An 8,713-nucleotide genomic window follows, 5' to 3' on the forward strand; every position below is an offset into this window, starting at 1 on the left:
CGTCCTGATTCCTCCCGAGGTCATGGACCCTCTGAATGACCTCTTGAAAGGGAAGAACCCATGGGAGCAAAAAACCCTGACACCAGAAGCGGTATGTTCGCTCAACTTCATTGAACGTCAGATGTCAGAGAGCATGCTCACCAGATGGGACTCAAGTGCTTCAGTCGATCTGTATGTTCACTTTACAAAAAAGGGGGGAGTGGGAGCCTTAGCCCAAGGACCCCCCAACAAGGCCCAACCAATACTATGGGTGGTCTTGGGGAAACCGTTGCGTGCCTTTTCCCCGGGAGTCGAGTGCCTCTGCAGCCTCATCATGAAAGGCAGGAAACTCACCCTAAGACATCTGGGCATCGAACCTTCCAGGATAAGCTTGCCTCTCCGCAAACAGCTCTCTGCGCAGTCAACAACAATATCGGAATATCTAGCCATGGCCCTTACAGGCTTTGGAGGAGAGATTCGCTACGTGGAAAAACCCCCTTGGACTCGGCTGCTCACGGTCATCGATATTGACCTCCCACCAAAAGTACTTGACCGACCATGGGCGGGACCAACCATCTTCACGGACACATCATCGCAGACCTCCACCGCGGTGGCAGTATGGCAGTCAGGAGAACAGTGGCAATGTGTCAAGGCAACCGACCCCACGCTTTCGGTCCAACAGCTTGAAGCAGCAGCTGTAGTGCTAGCGTGCGGACTGTTCCCAGAAGAACACCTTAACATTGTGACTGATTCCATATTTGTGGCCAAGCTCTGCCTAGCCATGTTCGGACCAGGTGTGTCAGTGTCCACAGTGGCAACGATGCTGGAGGAAGCACTCTATTCACGGAAAGGCACCATATCAGTCATCCATGTCAACAGCCATGACCTGGTCAAAGGATTCTACCAAATAGGCAATGACATGGCTGATGCCGCCACAAAGGGCGTATGGACACTGAAAGAAGCTCGTCAGTTGCACGAATCCCTTCACATCAGAGCTAAAGTGCTTGCGAAAAGGTGTGGGATTTCTACCGTGGATGCAAAGCACGTCGTCGCTACGTGCCCCCACTGCCAGAAGTCGCCACTGTGGTCGAGTGGTGTCAACCCCAGAGGCCTCAAAGACTCAGAAATATGGCAAACAGACTTTACACAATGCCAGCTGTTGAAACCCCGAGCGTGGCTCGCGGTTACCGTAGATACGTACAGCGGCATGATCGTGGCCACACAGCATCTCAAGACCGATTCCAAAGCAACCATCCAACATTGGCTAACTGCCATGGCATGGCTTGGAGTTCCAAAACAGATCAAAACAGATAACGGCCCAAACTTCATCTCAAAGGTAGTCCAAGCATTCGCCTCGAAATGGAACATCGCCTTGGTGCATGGCATCCCATAAAACAGCACCGGGCAAGCCATCGTCGAAAGAACAAACCAGACTCTGAAAACTAAGCTGGAAGTGCTAGCAAAGGCAGAAGGCTTCACCAATGCCATTGCCCCGGGTGACCAGGCACGCATACTAGCAACCGCTCTGCTAGCACTGAATCAATTTCCTAGGGGGGATGAAACAAACAGCCCCGTCCAAAAACACTGGGCCACCAGAGCGCTAGAGGAAGGCCCGCAGGTTGTAATTAGAAATGAGCTAGGCGAATGGGAACAGGGCTGGAGGTTGATGCTCACGGGGCGAGGGCACGCAGCTGTCAAAAAGGACGGCAAAATTAGGTGGTGTCCACTTAGGTCAATCAAGCCCGACCTTCACAGTGGGCGGGACGGGGCTGATGAGAATTGTGAGTTTCTATTTACAGGACATGCTTATGGGTCGTCCCCGGGATGCGTACATTCCCCTTCCAGAGGAAAGTGACAGTCCACCAAACCGCCGGACAGCGCCCGAGAGACCCGCACGGGTGAGACCCAAGCAACAACAGTGTTTCTGCGTGATTATGCTGTTGGGGCTTGTCGCCAGAGGGCAAGCCAGCCCAGACTACTACCCTCATCAGCCCTTCAGGTGGGTCATGCAACATCTTGCTGGAGACAAGATGCTCAGAGACATCACCATGCCAAACGCCCCGTCCTTCGTGCTTCGCGTCACCAACCTGTTTCTGGGACAACCAAAAGTAGACCCTTATTCTTCACACGCCACACACATGTACCTATCCTACTGGTGCCCAGCCTCAAACCCAGGAAAAAGTTATTGCAATCGCCCAGGGTGGGGATACTGTGGGCACTGGGGCTGTGAAACAATAGTTACAGACGCCAGGCCGTCAGGACCTGGGTGGGACCCACAAGAGCCCGACAGATTCCTACAGTTCACGTGGGCACCCGCAGGCTGCAAAACACCCGTCTTCCTTCAGGGAAGTTTCTACCGAAACCAACATAAAGTCCCCAAATTCCGGAAATGCACTCACTATAACATGACAGTTTTGCAGCCGAATCATCCCAGATGGGCAGCTGGGCCGTGGGCAAAGCATGGACATTAGTCCTTCAAGGGTCAGAAAAGTGGGTGAATGTGCGAATTACCAGACTCCAACCGTCAGCACCCAGAGCAGTTGGGCCCAACAAAGTGATCAAAAGCACACAGAAAGGGAGAAACATGACCTACCCCAAAGCCCTGCCCACAAGGGTCACCGACGTCCCGACTGGCGATGAGGAAGCCTTCCAGATAGGCCAATCGGCCAGGTCAGGCTCGAACCCAATCCTTCGCATGTTAGAAGCTACCTTTCTATCCCTGAATGAATCTAACCCTAACCTAACCGATTCCTGCTGGCTTTGCTATGATGTTAAACCTCCCTTTTACGAAGGAGTCGCTTTAGATACCCCCTTCAGCTATTCCACAGCCGATGCCCCTCGCCAGTGCAGATGGGACACACCCCGCAAAGGAATTACCCTGAGTCAAGTCACAGGTCAGGGCAGATGCTTTGGCAATGCAACCCTAGCTAAGCGGAAAGGCGACGTCTGCACCGAAGTAGTTGAGCCCGACAGGAAGAATAATAAGTGGGTAGTCCCATCCACATCTGGGATGTGGGTTTGCCAGAGATCTGGAGTGAGTCCCTGCGTGTTCCTTGCCAAATTCGATAACTCTAACGACTTTTGTGTTCAAGTTCTGATCGTCCCTAGGGTCCTGTACCACTCAGATGAAGAGGTGTACCACCTCTTCGAAGATAACAGCCGGCTCCACAAGAGAGAAATATTAACAGGTATAACTATCGCAATGCTGCTCGGCCTAGGGGCGGCTGGAACGGCAACAGGTGTCTCAGCCCTAGCAACTCAACACCAAGGACTGTCCCAGCTGCAGATGACCATCGATGAGGACCTGCAGAGGATCGAGAAATCCATTTCCTTTCTAGAAAAGTCAGTCTCCTCACTCTCAGAAGTGGTCCTGCAGAACAGGCGAGGACTGGATCTCCTGTTCATGCAGCAAGGGGGCCTGTGTGCCGCCTTGAAAGAAGAATGCTGTTTCTACGCTGACCACACAGGAGTCGTTAGAGACTCCATGGCAGAACTCCGAAACAGACTGGCTCAGAGACAGAAAGACAGGGAAGCCCAACAGGGCTGGTTCGAATCCTGGTTCAATCAATCACCATGGCTAACCACCCTAATTTCTACCCTAATAGGTCCATTGGCAATGCTGCTTTTAGCTATTACCTTCGGGCCATGCCTGCTGAACAAGCTAGTCTCATTCGTTCAGGCCCGCCTAGAACGGGCTAGCATCCTGTTCGTGGGACAGCAACAATTACTGTGAATTCAACAGGGAACACTGCCAGTCACAAGAGACTTGCCTGGCAGAAACTTACTCAGGTTTCCCAAGACCCTTTTCCCTAGTCAGATCTCAACCTCCTACCTCATTTCAGTGCCTATGTATAGGACCACCTCGTTCATTTGTGAAAGAGGGGGGGGAAGTGTGGTAGGCCAGGGACAGGCGTTCGGAAGATTTCGGGCTGTGACGGAAAATTACAGGAATCCTTCTGCCCCTCTCTCCAGAGGTAAGGATCACCCTTGGAATGTAGCCAAACAGGTAGCCCCCCCCCAACCTATAGATGCCAGTAACTTTCCACTCCATACTAACCCTAGAAAGTATAGCCAAACCCCTTTCTGACGTAGAGAAACCCCTTAGTCCATAAATACCCCTGAGACCCCTCAATAAATGCCATTTGCTGTCCACCACATTGGTGTATGTAGCATTGGACGGAGTGACCCTGGGCCTTGGCTCACCGTGCCGGACCTCCCGAACCAGGTCGCCACGCCGTAACGGCAACACATAGCTCACAAACACAGCTGTGGGAAGGCTGTGAAAAAATGGGAGGGACTTCACAATTGCAGTCCTGGGCAGCTGCTGTTTGTGGAAATTAAAAGCAATGAGAGAACTGTTTTCTTGTGGAGAAGTCTCCATAAAATGACAAGAGAGACTCCTCTCCCTAAGTGAACTGAAGAAAGACTATTCTAGAGGTGACAAACTGAATTGTTTCTGTACATTCTTAGTGGGAAAGAAAAGGTTGTAGGAGCTAGAAGAAATGTTTTAAATGTTTTATTCAAATTCTAATTTTTTACATTTAGTTACTATTAATAAAGTTTCCCTTATACCCTTTTAAAGTCTTAAACCTGCTTTGCTTTCCATCTAATCCTATCTCACAGTAGAAAATTAGTAAGTATATTCTAGTGGGGGCACTGGCATTTAGCCAGCACTGAACCCACCACGCCTTGGTTCCACCAGTCCCTGCAGTGTTACAATGGCCCCTTGGTTCCATTGGGCCCCAGGCTCTCACAAGGGTCTCCTTGGTTCCATAGTGTCTCAATGGCCCCTCGGTTCAATAAGGCCCTGCAGAGTCACAGTGGCCTCCATGGTTCCACGAGGACCCAGAGTATCCCTCTGGACTCCTTGCTTCCATTCAGCCCCACAGTGTCACAATGAGGTCTTGGTTCTGTGGTGCCTTCAGTACCCAGTGTCACTGTGATCCTCTTAGTTCCATGAGGCTCTGCAGTGTCACAATGGCCCCTTGCTTCCCCAGGGCCCTGCAGTGTCACAATCATCACAGAATCACAGAATTTACCAGGTTGGAAAAGACCTTGGAGATCAGCAACTCCAACCTGTGACCCAACACCACCTTGTCACCCAGACCATGGCAGTGAGTGCCACATCCAGTCTTTGCTTAAACATCTCCAGGGACGGTGATTCCACCACCTCCCTGGGCAGCTTCCTCCAATGCCCAATCACCCTTCTGTGAAGAATATTTCCTCATGTCCAGCCTAAATCTCCCCTGGTGCAGCTTAAGGCTGTTTCCTTTTGTCCTGTTGTGGTTCCCTGGGAGAAGAGCCCGACCCCCCTGCTGCACCCTCCTGTCAGGGAGTTGCAGAGAGTGATGAGGTCTCCCCTGAGCTTCCTCTTCTCCAGGATAAACAACCCCAGCTCCCTCAGCTGCTCCTCACTGGACTTGTGTTCCAGACCCCTCACCAGCCTTGTTGCCTCTCTCTGGACACGCTCCAGCCCCTCTAGGCCCTCCCTTAACTGGGGGCACTCAGAAGTGAACACAGCACTCGCGGTGTGGCCTCACCAGTGCCAAGGGCAGGGGAAGAATCCCTGCCCTGCTCCTGCTGGCCACACCATTCCTAATCCAGGCCAGGAGCCATTGGCCTTCTTGCCCACCTGGGCACACTGCTGCCTCATGTCCAGCCTGCTGTCCATCAGTGCCCCCAGGTCCCTTTCTGCCTGGCCGCTCTCCAGCCACTCTGTCCCCAGCCTGTAGCGCTGCAGGGGTTGTTGTGGCCAAAGTGCAGGAGCCAGCACTTGGTCTTGTTCAACCTCACCTTGTTGGATTTGGGCCCTGGATCCAGCCTGTCCAGGTCCCTCTGCAGAGCCCTCCTACCCTCCAGCAGATCCACACTCACACCCAGCTTGGTGTCATCTGCAAATTTGCTGATGCTGGACTCAGTCCCCTCATGCAGATCATCAGTGCAGATATTGAAATCCACGCTGGCTGGCTCTGATCCCTGGGCCATCCTGTGGGTGCCCTGTGATGGCACTCAAGGTGATCTGTTCCATAACCTTGCCGGGCACCCAGGTCAGGCTGACAGGCCTGGAGTTCCCCAGCTCCTCCTTCCAGCCCTTCTTGGGGATGGGCTCACATTGGCACCTCCAGTGCTCTGGGACCTCCCTGCTGAGCCAGCACTGATGGTAAATGATGGAGAGCAGCTTGGGGAGCTCATCCACAGCTCCCTCATCCCCCTGGGATGGATCCCATCTGCTCCCAGAGACACCTGTGAGCATCTGAGTGGCTCAGCAGGTCCCCAGCTGCTTCCTCCTGGATCACAGGGGGGCTGTTCTGCTCCCTGTGCCCATCTACAGCTCAGGAGAACACTTGTCCTGAGGATAACCTGTCTTATTGTTGAAAATTGAGATACACAAGCTGTTAAGCAGCTCAGCCTTTTCCTTATCTTTAGTTACTCTATTCCCACTGCATCCATTATCGAGTAGAGGTTCTCCTTATTCCTCCTTTTGCTATTAGTTTATTTATAAAAACTTTTCTTTATTACTTTTTACAGAAGTGGCCAGGTGAAGCTCTAATTGAGCTTTCATCTCTCTACTTTTCTTTCTGCGTGACCCAACAACATCCTTAAACACTTCCTGAGCTGCCTGACCTATTTTTTCTGAGTTCCCACAAAAAGCTCATGCCCAGCCAGGACAGTCATTTTCCTCTCTGGTTAAAGTTTGGCACAGAGGCACAGGCTGCTCCTTCCCCTTTAAGATTCCTTTCTTGAGGTGTGTCCATCCTTCATGGACACCTTTGTTTTTAAAGGCTGTTTCCCTTTAAAAAATCAGTACCTGATTCAGTACTCTCCAAATCTGCATCCTGAATAGGCCAAGGTCTGCCCTTCCTGATTCCAGGGTAGACGTTTTGTTGATGCTCTTCCTTCATTCACAGGATATTGAAAACTCGATTATTTCATGGTGGCTCTGCCCCAGGCAGCCTCCAACCACCACATCTCCCACCAGCCCTTCTCTGTTTGTGAACAGCAGCAGACAGAGCTTTCCTTGGGAGTGGGATTGTTACCAAAAATGCAGTAAAATAAAAACTCCTTAACACCAATGTAGCATTAAGAAGCAGCATTCTTTATTTGGCCAGATGCACAGGGGGATAGCTCCTCCCAAAGCTGTGCATGCTGAGTACAGGAAAGTTTCTGTTTACATTCTGTATTTTGCATACATATTCATTGATTGTCCTGGACTAAACATACATATGTGTGGAGTTGGCCCAGCTGCGACTCAGAGTCAGCTGGTATTGGAATGAAATACCAATATAGCTGGATGGAACGTGCCTTGGCTCGTCTGACCCTTGCTGCTTGACCAAGGGCGGCAGCTGTGGTGGTTTCACCTCAGAGACACCTTTGGCTGGCTGGATATTGCAGCTGGGTGCTTGGGACAAGTCCAGGCAAGCAGGAACTCAGGTTTACCTCTGGTGGCAAGGCTTTAGGCGATGGTGAAGGAAAAGGAGACGAGTCCTGCTGGAGGGTTTCGATCCAGAGCTTTATTCCTGGCACACAGGCTTCTGAATGCAGCAACAGCTCCAACAGAACAAAGAACCGTGTGGCTGCAGTGCTTTTTAACCCTGGGGAGAGGGGGAGGGAAGGGGTAGGGGTCCCACCAACCAGGTAAGGGAGGGGAAGTCTCAAGGGACAAATGACACCTGAATAGCCCAATGTCCCCAGGGCTGAGAGGCATCTTTTGAAGTTTGCCAATCACTCAACGCCCTTGCTGGCATACCGAGATTGACGGACAGCTCTCAGCAGGAGGCAAGGGGAGGGGAAGGGAGAGGGTTATTGGGACACCTGGGTAAAGAACCAGGATACTGAGACAGGCTAATATATCGCACTGCAACAAGCTGGATTTTACCCCAAAAGAACCGAGCATGAGCTTCAAGCCCTGAGAATCATTTGTTTAACTTGGGGTGAGCTTGAGAGTTCCCCCAGAAGCCTTTGGTGTTGTTATGCTAAGTTGTCCGAGTTCTGCTCCCCTATTGGTTACCTGTTTGCCCTAGATGGTTGTTGTTCTAGAGTGTTCCACCCCCAAGTGTATATATTGTTGTTTCCCCTTTGTCTCAGGTCTTTGGATCCTGTCCCTCCTACTGTGGTCATCTTCTCCACATTTGTTGTTTTACACCCTCTTATAAAAGTTCTTTTTGGACACCTCCATCCGCTCCTTTTCATTTTCGCCACCCTCGCCCTGAAGTCAGGGAACCAGAGAGGTTTGTCATGGCTGCACTCACCACGATGCATATGATAACAATTTCCCTGAAATCATTAACTCATTTCCCCTCCCCTTTACCCATGCGTTCGTCTGTCCTGGGGGTCTCTGGTGGTCCCTGGTGCTTGTGGACCCCAATGTTCCAGTGGGTCTGGCTGAGCTGGCAGGACACTGAGGCTGGTGAATTTCAGTTCCCCTTCTCACACAATGGGCATTGTGTGGTTTCCATAGGCCTGGGGTTTTGGAGAACAAGCTTCAGGTGTCAGCTCACCTGGTGTAGGCAATTTATCATCTGGTAACATGAGGTCACAGAGTGGGCTATGACACCACAGAGTGGGTTATGTGAGGTCACTGAGCAGCTATGACATCAAAGGCTGTCTCTGTGACATCACAGAGCCAGGTGTGACATCACAGGGCAGAGGTCTGACATCACAGAGCAGACTATGACATCACAGAGTTGGCTGTGGCATCAGAGACCAGCTGTGTGACATTAGATAATGGGTTGTG

This window comes from Agelaius phoeniceus, chromosome 33, assembly GCF_051311805.1.
Source record: "Agelaius phoeniceus isolate bAgePho1 chromosome 33, bAgePho1.hap1, whole genome shotgun sequence".
Taxonomy (NCBI): Eukaryota; Metazoa; Chordata; class Aves; order Passeriformes; family Icteridae; genus Agelaius; species Agelaius phoeniceus.